This window comes from Tinamus guttatus, unplaced genomic scaffold (assembly GCF_059628265.1).
Source record: "Tinamus guttatus ecotype Peru unplaced genomic scaffold, ASM5962826v1 Tinamus_guttatus_pri_ptg000202l, whole genome shotgun sequence".
Classification (NCBI taxonomy): Eukaryota; Metazoa; Chordata; class Aves; order Tinamiformes; family Tinamidae; genus Tinamus; species Tinamus guttatus.
The window spans coordinates 1,777,391-1,791,509 of record NW_028288736.1 but is presented as its reverse complement, the minus strand read 5'-3'; positions in this window follow the sequence as shown (position 1 = coordinate 1,791,509).

Below are 14,119 nucleotides of genomic sequence, written 5' to 3'. Positions count from 1 at the left end.
AGCCTGGTAGAAAAATAACCAGGCAACAGACATTAGTAAAATTCTCTGCTTGGCTGGTGAGTTGAACACAGACAGGTGGAAGGGCACAGACAGAGCCATAATCATTGCAAAGCAGGGCACAAAACTGCAGTTGGGGCAAAGACAGAGAAAACAAGAGACAAGCAGCCATGATGCCAACGCAGTTGAGCATGAAACAGCAGTTGTGCAGCTCCTTTCTACTCCTTCCATTGCTGCCTGCTCCTTAGCACATGCCTGCGTGCAGAGTAATTGCTCTAGCATTTATTCTCATTGTGCTAAAGCAGAAGGAAAGCTTGAAGTTAGGCACCTTGTTACTTGAATGCCAATATTGCTTTGCATTACAATAATAAAAGATGTTTTTACACCTCTGTACATTCCCGTATCATAAACAGCCATGCCACCAGATTTCATGGAGAAGCAAAATATCTCTGGCGTGAAATAGGCTTGAATTAAATTATGGAACTGTTTGCATGAAATTTCATGGAAATCTGCTTTGAACTTTCACTTGTACAGAAAGTGAAATTATATTCAGGGTGGATTATATGAATGCTTATTGAAATATTTTCTTATCCAACTTTACTTTGCAAGGTATGCCTAGAGAAGTGTATTTGCGTAGTGTATAAATTATTGATTCCCTGAAAAGGGGTACAGCTAATCTTAAAATAGTGGCTTTTGACTTTAAGTCTTATGTGACCTATCAGAAATGTGAAAATGACTGGTCCTGTCTCCTATCGTGCAGATCCAGACGCCAGGGTCACGGCGTGCCGCACCTCGAGAGCTTGAGCAGCTGGTGTTTGGAATCCGTATGAGGGGGACACAGCAGTTCTGGGGCTGGTGCCTTTGCTTGTAAGTGTGAGTACTTCACATAGGTAACCACGCAGGTTGGTGAGGCCTCTGAAATATTACAATTTTAGCTGATTACTGTAGGTATTTGGAGTATAGTATCAAATAATTAATGCTACTCTATGACATGTCATCGTTTTCCAAAATGTATGGAAAAGGAATTTGATTTCCTTATGTGTTGTTTTATGCATGGTTCTTTATTATATATGCCACTGTATCATGACTCGGCATCGGACTCGCTTACGGTTAGAAGGAAATAGAGCAATTAAAGCTTTGGAGAGTTTGGGAAATCCATTAAACCAATTGCAAGAGTAATTTTTGACCTGCAGTTAAGTCTGCATATATTCTGTCATTAAAGTAAGAACTGTATCATGCAAGTTGATTGGATAAAATAGCAAAATAACAGATAACTTCTCTGAAAATGCAGATATTTCCAAAGAAGTCAAAATGTTGTAAAACAAATTCTGTCCTTTGGAAGTTTACCGGTTCTGATAATCTTTAGTTGTACCAAATTCACAAATTGGCACCCATGTCAGCGAATGTCTAAGCTTTCCAAATAATTATGTGCATTTTGGATATCGCCTGATTCAGTAACATGTAAGTAAAAATCTTTTGAAGTACCATCTACAGGTGAGTAAAGCCACTAACACAGACAAGGGAATGTTTTTGCAAGCCCAGGAGAGGTTGGATGAAGGAAAAAAAAAGAGAAAAAAAATCACAAACCAAAAATAGTGATGAGGAAGTAGTAGTTTGACACAATGTATGGTGCAGTGTATTAGTAGTCTGGGTGCAGGTTAAGGAGGTGGAAGAAGATGCAAGGCTTGTGGAACCAGGACCTTTGTAGCAGGTACATTTGGGGGATCTGAGTCTACTGCAAATTTCAAAGTTGTGAATTCTGTCAAGCCTAGGAAGGGAAGCTTTCCTGTTCATTTTTGGTGAGCTTTGCATGAAATAAAATAACATGCTTTTTTATTATTTATTTATTACACAGCTGGAGCATTGGAAAAATAATCTGGAGCCCTGCATTTTTTTTTAAATAGTGTACTGAGTTTGCAGTTCTGTTCATTAAAATGATTAGAAAACAATGGTACGTCTAACAGCACACTTCAATTACCAGATGACTGCTTTACATTGGGTATGTTTGGGCCTCCACTAGTCAAAACCAAAAATGGCGAAGGAAGGATCTGATGCATTTTAGTTGCTAAGGAGCTAATATAAGGAATGTGAAATACTGTGGTTTGTGTATGAAATTTACTGAATTTAACAGAAGAAATGCCATCATGCACATCCAATCAGCTTATAAATGCTGACTTTCTTTTAACAGACTGTTCCATTGTATGTACTTAAAAAAAAAAAAGCTTTTCTTAAATTGGAGCTTCAAAGAAATATTTTTATATTATGAAAGCTAGTCCTAATTTAAACTTTTGCATTGTACAGAATAATGTAATTCATGTCAATAAAATTCTTGTGTTGTTCTCAAAGTCAACAGTTAATTTCCATGTACTGATGCAGAGATACAGGGAAAGTATACATCAAAGTTATATATAAACAGTCTTTCTAAGCACATAATAAATGTTTATTAAAAGACATGCTTTGAGATATGCTGCTTATTTAAATCATATGGTATTTACTTTGTTCAATTCTTAAGACATTTTTGTCTCTATCTCCTAGAAATTACGATGGAATAAGCTTAATGAGTTTGATTGTGACTGCAAGCTGTTCTCTTTGGTCTTTGCTTCTCTAGGATTGTATTCTGACTTTGGGAATAATATTTCCTCTCTCTGCAACTACTGGTTCCCTAGTACCTCTGTTGTATGTTTTAACATAGTATAACTTATTTTGCAATTAGAAGCAGCTCTTTCTTCTGGTATTTGTTGGGCTTTTCCTTTTGCTGCTGATATTGCTTATATGTGTATATATATTTAAGTAGACAGGTAAGTGAAGGGAAAAAAGAGTGCATAATTTTCCTGATAAACTGCAATTAGCATGCTTCCTTTTTTAATGCTATGTACTTTTACCGCATCCACTTTTTTGGGCTTGTGCTAGTCAACTATTCTGTGATTCACTGGGGGTTTGATTTTAAAATTGCCAATAAAATGTCTCATATTATTAAAGACAGTTGTAATAAAATTATCGTTTTAGGTACATTGTATAATTTAAACCTTAAAAAAAAAAAAGAAAAAAAGAAACACACACAACCCCGAACTTATTCAGAGTTTCACAAGTAATCAGAAACATATTTATATATGGTTTGGTCAAAATCATCTCTTTTTACCCTAGCAAAGTTGACTGAACTACTTGCACAAATGAAAAGAACAAGAGTTAGTTCTTCCTCTAAAAGCAAATTCAGTTTTCCAGACTGCATAAATGAAAGATCCTACTAAGAAAAACATGGCAAGCATGGAAGCGGTTTTATTAAGATCAGACTTATGCAAAATGGTCTGCTTTTACAGTACACATATTAGGAAAAAAGTATTGGCACTGAAGTTCAGAACAAAGGCAAAAGAGCAACAATTCAAAGTTGGAAGGTTTAGCTTGGTTAGTCTCTTGTTGCAGAAACTGAATTGTGCTGTCAGTGCAGGCTACGAGGCTCTACGTTTTTACTAGAAGATGGAAAAATATTCTTCATGCATTCAGTTAGGCAAGGAAGCGTTTATAAGAATAAGTAAAGTGGTACGTACATGATACGCAATAGCAGTGCTGTGAATAGTTGACTGGAGACAGCCTTTTCCTAGCAGATGGAAGTGAGAATATGAGAAAGCTCGACAAAGAACAAAGGAAAAAGGACACGCAGGAGAAAGGGAGATTAAGGAAGAAAAAGAAAACAGTCGTGTTATCGCTTTTCTTTTCATGAGCAATAATCTGAAAATAAATAAAATTCTAGGTGGAAGAAGCAGACTTTTTACCTCAGTATAGTTCAGAAAAGGATGCCAACATTATTAGAAATTAATTCTGATATCTTTTGAAGATCAAGTGAAATTGTGCATCTTAGATATAAACTACAAGCTAGGCATGTTCTCTGTGCAGTTAAAAGCAACATGCTGCACTAAATAGGGTGAAAACTATTCAGATTAGCTTGGATGAAAGAATCTATGTCTTCATTTTTATTGCATATTTGTATGCATTGCATATTGTATTTTTAAGATTAACAACATTAATTGCCTAGTTTACCCTTAATTCCACAAAGGGATACTGTATTGCTCGAAGAGGGGGGAAAAGAGAACAGTAGTTTTGGGCTATTTGTAATTAAAGTTAAGGTATTTCAGACTCCAGTAATTTTTCTTCTTCGTTGGAAAAAGCTCTTTTTTTTTTTTTTTTTTTTGTCAAATGAAGTTATTTTGTCTGCAACAGGAAAAAATAGCACTTTGAAATCTGATGCATTTTATTCTTCTCAATTTATATTGCACCTTATTTTTCTCTGTGGATATATGATTCTACTGTTTTTGTTCCGTTCCATTCTTTCTCTCTTCACGCCGCCTCCCTTCAGTAAGTCTGTGTTATGTAAATGGCATGTTTTCATAATTTTAAACCTTAGGATCTTAAATTCACCATGCAGACCTAATTAACAGCAGACTGCCTTCTTCAAAGGTGCTGAACTGCAGTGGCTTCCAGGGAAGGGGATCCGTAGTGCTCAGCACTCTTCAAATAGCTTTCTAGAAGTGTAGGCTCTTTAATTTTAGGTAGTTAAATACTGATTCAGAAGGCTCAAGTCCTCTTGTTTGAAAAGATACCTTTTGGTAGGTTGCTTAATATTGCTCAGTTTTAAAACTTAATTTGACTGCTGATGGGACTGTGCTGAGGTAGGTATGAATATGTCAGGCAGGAATGAATGAGGTACTGTTGGCTGATAAAATAAAAGGATGATTCCTTTCAGATTTGAAAATCTGACCTAAAATCTAGGCCACGCTTTCACAACAATAGCCTTTTCTTTGGTATATGCAGTCATTGCAGCATTTCAATTACTTTTTTTTTGATTTGTTACTATAAGGACATTTGCCATTTGACATAAAAGTAACCGCAGGCAAAGGTTGAATTATCACAGCAAATGTATTGGAAATGTTCAGTTTTCTGGAAAGCTTACCTGAAAACAAGCAAAATGAACAACTTAATTGTCCTGGCAGGCTCTAAAGTTTAAAAGTAATTTTTTGGTTTGGAGCCTGCTTGAATAAAGGACAGTGGGATTAATTAGGTTCTTGTGGACATGATTGGGCTTCCTGCAGAGCCCCCAAATTCAACTCGAGTTAGAGTGTACAAAGGTATAGGGTCAGAATGTACAAGGGTATGGAGTCAGAGTGTACAGAGGTGTAGCGTCTCGTGGGACGTGGTTTTGTCCTGGGCAGCGCAGCCCAGGGCCATGCCCTCGGTGGAGGCCTGGAAGCACCAGGATAACGTGGTGCTGAACCATGCGGGGGTCATTGAGAGATCCTATCTCTTGTAGACCCCAAACTCGGGTCTTGGTGTGACTCGCGTGGCTGCAGGGGCTCTGCACAGAGCTGATTTCCAGCCTTAGCTGAGAGCTGTGCATGCAACGTGCCACAGGCATTGCGGTAGCTCTCGGGTCTCTCTTGGCTCGGTCTGAGCCGGAAATGAGAATTTCAAAGCCGATATTACTGTACGGTGATAAATAATAGTCTGTAATTGAGAATGATTTCTCCTTCATCATTTAAAATACATCATAATAAACGGGTAAGGGAAATAGGAGAGTTATGGTCTGCAATTATTTTTAATATTATATTTTAAATACTCAGATTTCAGATTTGCAATGGAATAAACTGTTAGAATAATTTTAGATGGCTCTATCCTAAATCTTTTTATTTCATTAGTACATTTTAGTATATACTGCAATTTATATTAATTTACATGACAATTTGTCTGTTACAGTAGACTAAAACATAGATCACGGTTTTTCTGATTGCTGATGTATTAAGTGATTTTTGATATTGATTGCTGTAGAAAAAAATCTGTAAGGTCTTATGAAACAAAATAAGAATAAGGAGGGGGTAAATTTTGAGACTTTTCTTAGTTGCGTGTGGGGGTTTTGCCCTCATATGAGGGATAATGCACCCATGTGTAGCCACCCTCATTTCAGGTTGCTGCATGTTAGTACTTCCTGCCTTCACTTTTTCTTTTAAAGACATTACAGCCATTCAGTGAATGAATTATCAATGTAACTTTCAAAAACTAACTTTATTCTTGAGTCAGAACTGAGACATTTGAAAAATATTTTGGAAAATTTGTGGCAAATTAAAAAAAAACCCCACAAACAAAACAAAACCCCTAAGCAACCAAAAGGCTTCTTGGGTTTCTTTTTGTGCAGGCAGGACTAGCAGCCATGTTTGCTGTAGTGGTAAGTGGCCTTTCCAAGGGTCCAAGAAATATAATAAACTTTTTGATAGAAATCTATCCAATATAGCAGCTATTTTGGGACATACCAAGGAGTAGCAGTGGTTTCAAGTATTGGTATATTTGGGTCTATTTGATGCCATTTGCTCTTCACTCCTCTCTCATTGGGAAGCTGTACTAACTTCTGTTATTGCATGATTTGGGGCTCTGAACATTTTGCAGAAAATCTTAAAATGCAAAGATATGGTAAACATATTGACCATCCGTATGGCCTTGTGTTATCTCTTTTCATCAAAATGAGATGTGTTGTGATTCAAATTACGTGCTTTTCTTAACTTAAACCACTTCCTATTTTTGCGGCTGTGGCTTCATTCAGTGCTAGTCAAGAGTTAGGAAGCGCGAGCTGGACCTGGAACGTTAGTGGGGCTGCTGGTTCCAGGGGAGGGCCAACAGTCCCAGCGCTTTGGGTATTTTCAAGACTTATTTTATCTAACCAAAATTCTCTCCTGTACCAGTGATAATGGTGGGGAGATTTGAAAGGGTGTGTGGGGAGGGAGGTATTGGAGGAGAAGGAAGGAAAATACATATACGTACACATGAGAAAGGGCTCTCTTTCTCAAGACTCCTGAGCGGCAGAGGGGCTGTTCTGGAAATACTTAGATCATAAAAATAAATGAATATCAGCACGTCATCCTAAGAAACAATGTTTTCTCCCTATACAGTAAAAAAAAAAAAAAAAAAAAAAAAAAATCAGCCTGCAAGTCAGACCTGCAGTGACACGGTGACTCACGGTGTGCAGTGTGGGATGCTCCTCTAGGAAGCGGCCTGGACCGGAGGGAGCTGCGGCTCGGGGCTGAGCTTTTTGCTAGGGCTCCCAGCTGAGCTCCGTGCAGGGCTCTGTGCAGTTCTGACTAGGGAACAGAAAGCAGCTGGCTTCAAAAAAGGGAAAAAAAGAGCAGGGGAAGAATATAAAAAAAGTATGGAAGTGAGAAGAGGGGTGAGGGGGTGGGAAAAGCACTCCTTCCTTCTCCCGTAAGTAAAAGATTGGGACTCCTGTTTTGTTGGTTTTTTTTTTTTTTTTTTTTTTCCCCCCCCCCGTAACTTTAAAAAAAGAATCACTTTAATGTGCGACGTATTGAAGTTCTCCCTCAGGCTATTGTTCATAGGAAATACCCTTACACAGCCACGTACACTAGCTATATGGAGAAGATATTATTTTCAGTTCTTAGTTTAAGAGGTTTTAAGGAGACCTTAAAATTATTGGAGTTTAACGTGTACCTCACAGGTAGATGTTTTGATTTAAGACTTTAGCACTGGAGGAGCAACTCAGTCTTAATGAGAGTTGCCACTGCTTACTAGAAGTAATGTTATTTTGCTGGGCTATAAGGCGAGTTTTTGGAGATGCCGTTAACGCAGCCTGGTGCGCAGTGGGGCAGTCAGCGGAGGTGAGGGAGGCCGGTGCAGGAGCTTGGCATTCCCACCGGTGCGGGGCCACGCTCCTGCGCTGCCTTTGGATGCCAAATCCTGCTCCCGAGATGCGTCGGCAGGCTGGGGGGCAGCGTCGCTGGAGTTGGTGTGGGCATATCTGTTTCTTGTTCTGTGAGTTGAAAAATAAATAAATAAAATAGGCAGTGTTACTTGCCCCGCCACAGCTGAAGTTGCGAAATTCCAAGTAATGGAAGGTTTTAAAGCTCCCGAAATGACTCTTGTGTAGCCCCAGGGTCTTCCTTGGCTAGAGTCAATGGAAGGACCTCTCTTCCTGTATCTACCCGTGTTCCTGCTCTGTGGGAGCTACACTGGAGCACGTGGTCCCTGCTGGGCAGCCTCCTCCGGCTGGCGTGCGCTCTGCGCTGCTTTGTGTTTATGCTGTGCATGTTACCCTTAAATATTGCCCGTTCCCTTGAATTGTACTGCAGCTCAGGAACGTGCCCTGAGCTTGGTGCTTCCTGCCCAGCTCCGCGAAGCAGCGTGGTAGCCTCTCTTTCTGGAGCACACACTGGGAGGTTCTCTGGCCCCACATGTGTTTGCATGGACAGACAAAGCTCAGGTCTCATCTGCAGTCTTATTTCCAGTACATATTGTAACTGAGTTAAAAATAAAAATATAGAAACATTGGATCATATCTATAATCAAATGCAAATGCCTTCCTGAACCATGATAGTAGTAGGTCTGCATTGCAGAGCTCTTCTACTTGGTCTTTTTAGAAAGTTTTGGAACTGCCATGTGATAAAAGGTGTTATCAATACAGGCTGAACCACTGTAACTTTAAAGGGGGAATTTTTAGAGCTTAAAAGCAGTGGATTTTTTGCATCTATGCATGCAACTAAAGCTTCTCAGTGGTGGGACTCGTAAGAAGGTACATTGTGAAGTTTATAGGGATAATTTTGAAATGCAATCTTGCAAAAAATAACAGACCCTGTTAATTGAACTCCTTATTTAATCTGAGCTTTTCAAAACATTGCCATTTAGAAGTGAGTGCTGCCTTCTGCAAGTTTGGAAAAAGACCTTGTGCCACATACATCAAGATAGCTTCAGCTCTTTAAAAGATCCTGTTCCTTGAAAATGCCCCACACTAGTGGGCATGTTTCTGTTTTACTCAGTGCCAGAGGAAGGAAAAGAAACATTTTAAGATAAAATGTAAGCTATATGTGTATATACAAAGCATCAGCCTCAACACCAATAACAGCTACATGGGACTTGTAAAGATAAAGTGTGTCTGTATTTGGTAGTGACATATTCGTAAAATTGTCTGCCGATCCGGAGTCTTTCTTATGTAGTGCACATTTCTGTGCCTTTGCTGAAGATTCAAAGCTTTCTTACAGGTCCTGTTCTAGTAGTGTAATTTTCACTCAGCTATGAGTAAAGCACAAAGGATCTATAAGCGCCTTGAAAATGAGGACCAGTGCTTGTTATTTAGCAATCCAAACTAGCAGGGAGGGTAAAATTCTCAATAGAAGACGTGAGATGCATCTATGCAAGGCACAAAGATGTCGTGCGGGGTGTTCTGTTTAGATTTATGCTGATGCACTTTTGATGAACTTCAGACTCTGCTGCTGCTTATAAAGAAAAATGTTCCTATGTCTGGAGCAGTGTTAATTTCCCTACTTAGGGTATACCAATATGATTATTACTACATCTATCTTTATAAGCAGAATAGTGGTTTTCAGTGCCAAAATATTCAGTATATAAGTATGCACGCATATTTTCTCTTGAAGTGCAGCTTTGAAGACTGCACAAGTCTAAGTTAAAGGAATTTGGCCAGATAGTAGTGTTGTTTTTTAAACAGAATTTCCCTCTGGTATTGAGGATGTGAATATGGCTGGTAGAAAATGAAGCCTGCCACCGACTGGCACGTAATTTTAGTATCGTGAATGTCTAGACTCTGCCTTGGTAGCACTGATGGGGCTACGACGTACACCTTACTGCTTTTATGACAATTTAGAAAGTTTGTAAGTTGCAAAGCTTGATGTCAAGAAAAAAAGCACCAAAAAAGGAGCATTCTTTATTTCATCTTTATTTCATTTTCAAATTATTAACACGTGTCTTGATACAAACCGCAGGGTGAAGCGTGTCCCGGGCGAGCCCTGCCCGGGCATCCTGTTTGAACCCTGCCCGGCAGCTGGCAGAGCCGCTGACGCCGGTGCCAGGGCCGCAGCGAGACGCGAGCGGCCGCGCGCCCGCCTTGGCGCGGGGTGAGCGGGGCCCAGCAGGGCCCAGCAGGGCCGGGCGCCGCAGCGAGACGCGAGCGGCCGCGCGCCCGCCTTGGCGCGGGGTGAGCGGGGCCCAGCAGGGCCCAGCAGGGCCGGGCGCCGCCGCGAGGCCGGGCCCCAGCCGGGCCAGGGCCTGCGGCCGCCAGCGCCGCCTCAGCGGCCGTGGGCCCAGCTGCCCTCGCCCGAGCGCGTTCGGCAGCGCCTCTGCGTTGTGCTGCCTGTGCCGTGTGGCTGTCGAAATGCTTCTCTTAATCAGCAGGCTCCTGGAAATGGGGTGCTATTAGCAGTTCTAGGAGTGGCAGGGGACTTGATGCCCGGGGCAGGCCCGAGTCGGTTAGTGGATTATTTCTTCAGTAAAAGCTGGAGTTGGGGAAGGCTACTTTTTTAATAATTTCATCTGATACAGCTAGAGCTGGGACAGTGATTGATCATTTGTTCAGGATAATCCGTGGTTTCAGACTGATTCCGTGTTTCCTCCATTCGCAGTGACAGAGCTGAGGAGGGGAAGCATTTCAGTACAGTCCTTTTCATATTTAGCAGTGAGCATCATGCTTACTACCCTTGATTTCAAAGAGGTTAGCTCCAGAAAGCAGTACAGCTGTTGTATCCTCGTCAGTAAGTGTTTTCAGGATGGAGTCTTAATGCAGCACTTGTACAGGACTTGTATGGTATTAACAATTTTAGGTCCTGAACCTGCAAACACTTACGTGTTTCAGTAATTTTATTCTTGAGAACAGGCCAATAGTACTCACATGAGTGCAATTATGGACACGAGTAAGTGCTTGCAAGATCAAGGCATTAGTTTTCAAAGAGACTGTAAACTCTATAGACCATAGCAAAATTACATATACTGCAATGACCTGTGAAATTGCCACATAGTAAGTTATGCAATTAAACTACTCATTCCTAGTAGCCAGTTGTGCAAACGCTTAAATGAATGAGTAGCTTTACCCATGGAAATAATACCAAAGAAACGAGTGAATTGATATGGGACTGCTTGCAAGAGTAAGGTTACCGATATCTTTAAGTATTTGCAGGGCTGTGCTGTAGATTTTACTGTTTGAACCTGTGTTTCTGTTCCACATATTAAAGCAGAAATGTACCCAGGATTCTGCTACCATGCAAAACTGAGCTGGTGAGTTTGCAGAGTGAATGAGTAACGCAGATCCTACCCAGACTCTCTGAAGTCAGTAAAAAGATTTCCGCTGGCTGCAGTGAGGGCTGGATCAGACCCCATGTAAGAAAAAAAAGGACATCTTTTGCTTTTTCGTTTTCAGAATTGTACCTGTTTAAAGTCTGTAAATTCTAAATCGTGTTGCTGGATCAAAACTGATATAATGGCGTTTATTATTCCCTATTTTATTTTGTTCTGTCTTTGAGTGAAATCTCAACAGAAGACTGTTGCTCAAATAGAAAACCCAAATTCTTGTTTATGGATTGTCATATGCTCAGTATGTTGATCTTTTCATTAGAAATAATCAGCATTTCCTGTGTTTAAGCGAGATCAAAAAAATGGAACGTTTTCTCTATGTGTTCTTTAGCATATAAAGAGGATAACATAAAAGGCAATAAAAGCAAGTGATCTTTTTCATATTAGGAATGGAAAAATTCATTTCTAAAAACAGAGCAGTGGTAGATGTTGGTCATCGATAGCCTGAAGTCATGAAAAGCCATGTTCATAGCTGGGCAGAAATAGCTACCACGGTGAGTAGCTCTCTTGGAGAGGCAAAGGGGACATCTCCCTGCGAACCTCTTAGTTCTTTTTCACCTCCTCCTAACAGCATTCTGTATTTAGCATGTGCTATTTAGCTGGAGTCCACAAAATGGACTGGGCAGTGTCCGTGTGCTGAGGCAAGTGAGGGTTTTGCTTCAAAGAGCTACCTGAATGTAAGAGATCAGTGTCTGATAATTCAGAAGCGAAGTGAATAATTCATCCTATTTAAGAAAGTTCTGTTAAAAAAAAAAAACCCTCTGTTTTAGGGTATTATTGGAGAGTTATTCGGGGACTAGTATTATGCTTTGTAGTTGCTATGGGAACTTTTTAATATATGTAGTTTGGAAACACGAAATGGGAAGTAATTTCTGCATTCCTAAATCTACTTTCCTGGTAATAAGAACAGCAGCCATAGATTACCAGATTTTTACTATAGCTTTTCAAAAGATGCTGAAGTTTTTTAATCTCCAGAAGCTGTTTTATCCCGAAGGAAAAATTGCACTGATAACCCTCTACAAAGAAACGGGAGTAAATAGTGTCTCTCCCTTTCCTTCTTTCTTTTGTTCTTTCCCCCTTTTTTTTTTTTTTAATGTGGTGACTAATCACTTTAAAGCTTAGCATTTTAATATGTTGACAAGAAAACAAATGGCTGACGAAAAGTGGGTCCTATAGAGGGTATCAAAAGGTATCAAATATAGAAAAGCAAACTGAATTCTAAATTATTTCAACAAAATGGTGAGATAATTACAGCTAAAATATCAGACACTAAATCTTCCATGAAAACCTGGCTTTAAACTGTTTACTATGTCTTTTTTATTCATGTAAAGTAATTTTGATAAAAGATTCAGTAAACACTTTAATAGGATGGAGATTGTAGACTCATTTAAAAGCTTGATCCTAGGGTTTCTCTTTCCCTTATTTGTGGATTTTCAGGGAGTAAAGTACCCAGTAAGGTTCAAAATACAGTGAAACAATTCTGAGATCAAAACCGATTGAGTTCAGCAATATTTTAGAAAGGCTGAAAGGAGAAGCAAAAACATTTATAGCAATAATGCTTTTAATTTGCTTGGAAAATGGTTAAAAAGTTTTGCCGAAATAAAAGGGTGTTTAATCGATTCTTATACGTGTTTTTAATGTTAATTCCTAGGGATCAAAAAGGAACCCACAGGATTTGAATGAAATGCTTGATTGGATATTGCTTTCACTTTAATAGGAGATTATGTCCAATAATAATTATTTTATCAATAGAATAGTTGTTTTAGTTTTTATCTGTTTTTTTTTTATAAATATGTCTGATTCCTGCTTAGAAAAGTAATTTAATTTTGCCGTATAAAGGTGTAAATATGAATATTATGAATGTTACAGCATTGCTGCTCTTCCCTTTGATAATAACAGATTTCTTAACTAGAAGAATAGAAATTTTAAAAAATGATATTAGAAATAAAGCATTGATAAATGGTATTTGTCTAAGTACTGAAAATTTCTGGCATGGTTTGATCTTTTTTGTTGTTGTTTCTAACTAGATATTTCAAGAGTTCTTTCAAAGTGTTTTCTAGTATTACTCTACAGTGCATTTTATCTGGAAGCTTTATGAGGAGATGGCTAATGTTTTATAAAACTTTTGTTCAAAGAGATCGCAGCATAAACATCTGAATTTCAGAATTGATTGCTTCTCTTCATTTTGCTGTCCTGTTTGTGAATTGGTCAATTAATTTCCAGAGGGATATGAAAAATAGGCTTTAGACAGAGATAATCCGCTGTAATCCCAAAACAGAAATTGGAGGACAAAATGGTCACAGCAATAAATTATTCTTTTACACATTCTTGTTACCTTGATTCCTCCAAAATTTTCCAAATCCCCTGCTTAAGGTCACAGGAAATACGACCCCCACCAAAACCTTAAAATAAAGCGGTCGATAATATGTAAAACTCCAACGGTAGTTTGTTTTAAATAACATTATTTCATTATGGCAAAGCACATGTATTCTTGGAGTTTGCGAGTCCCTTGTAACAGTGGAATTTCTGCCTCTCTCCCTAGCTCAGACCCTCCGTTTTCGTTGATTAGATAAAGCTTTAAAATATTCCAGAATGTTCAAAGTCGGCTACAGTCATTTCACATCAATCTATACAAAAACATGTGCACTTATAGACAGGTGTGCCAGGCCAACTCCTGTGAATAAATTTCTCTAGGTAGGGCATTTTAAATTGAGGGAGATGGAACTTTTTAGGCAGGAACACACTTTTGCAATTTTCTTTTTTTTTAATTTCCCCCTCTTATTTCAATTCATTTAGAGTGAGGAATGAAAGATTACCCAGCTGCGCAGGGGGGACGTTTGTCTTCTGTAGTCTTCTGTAGTCAGGGTGTTTGTACAAATAAATTATCTTGCACAAACTGCCTTTGGTTTAAGCAGTCGTATCACGTGCTCACTGTGCTCTAATGTTATGTTCCAAAATGATCACAGAGATGTGGATGAAGTTTATAGCAGAAAAA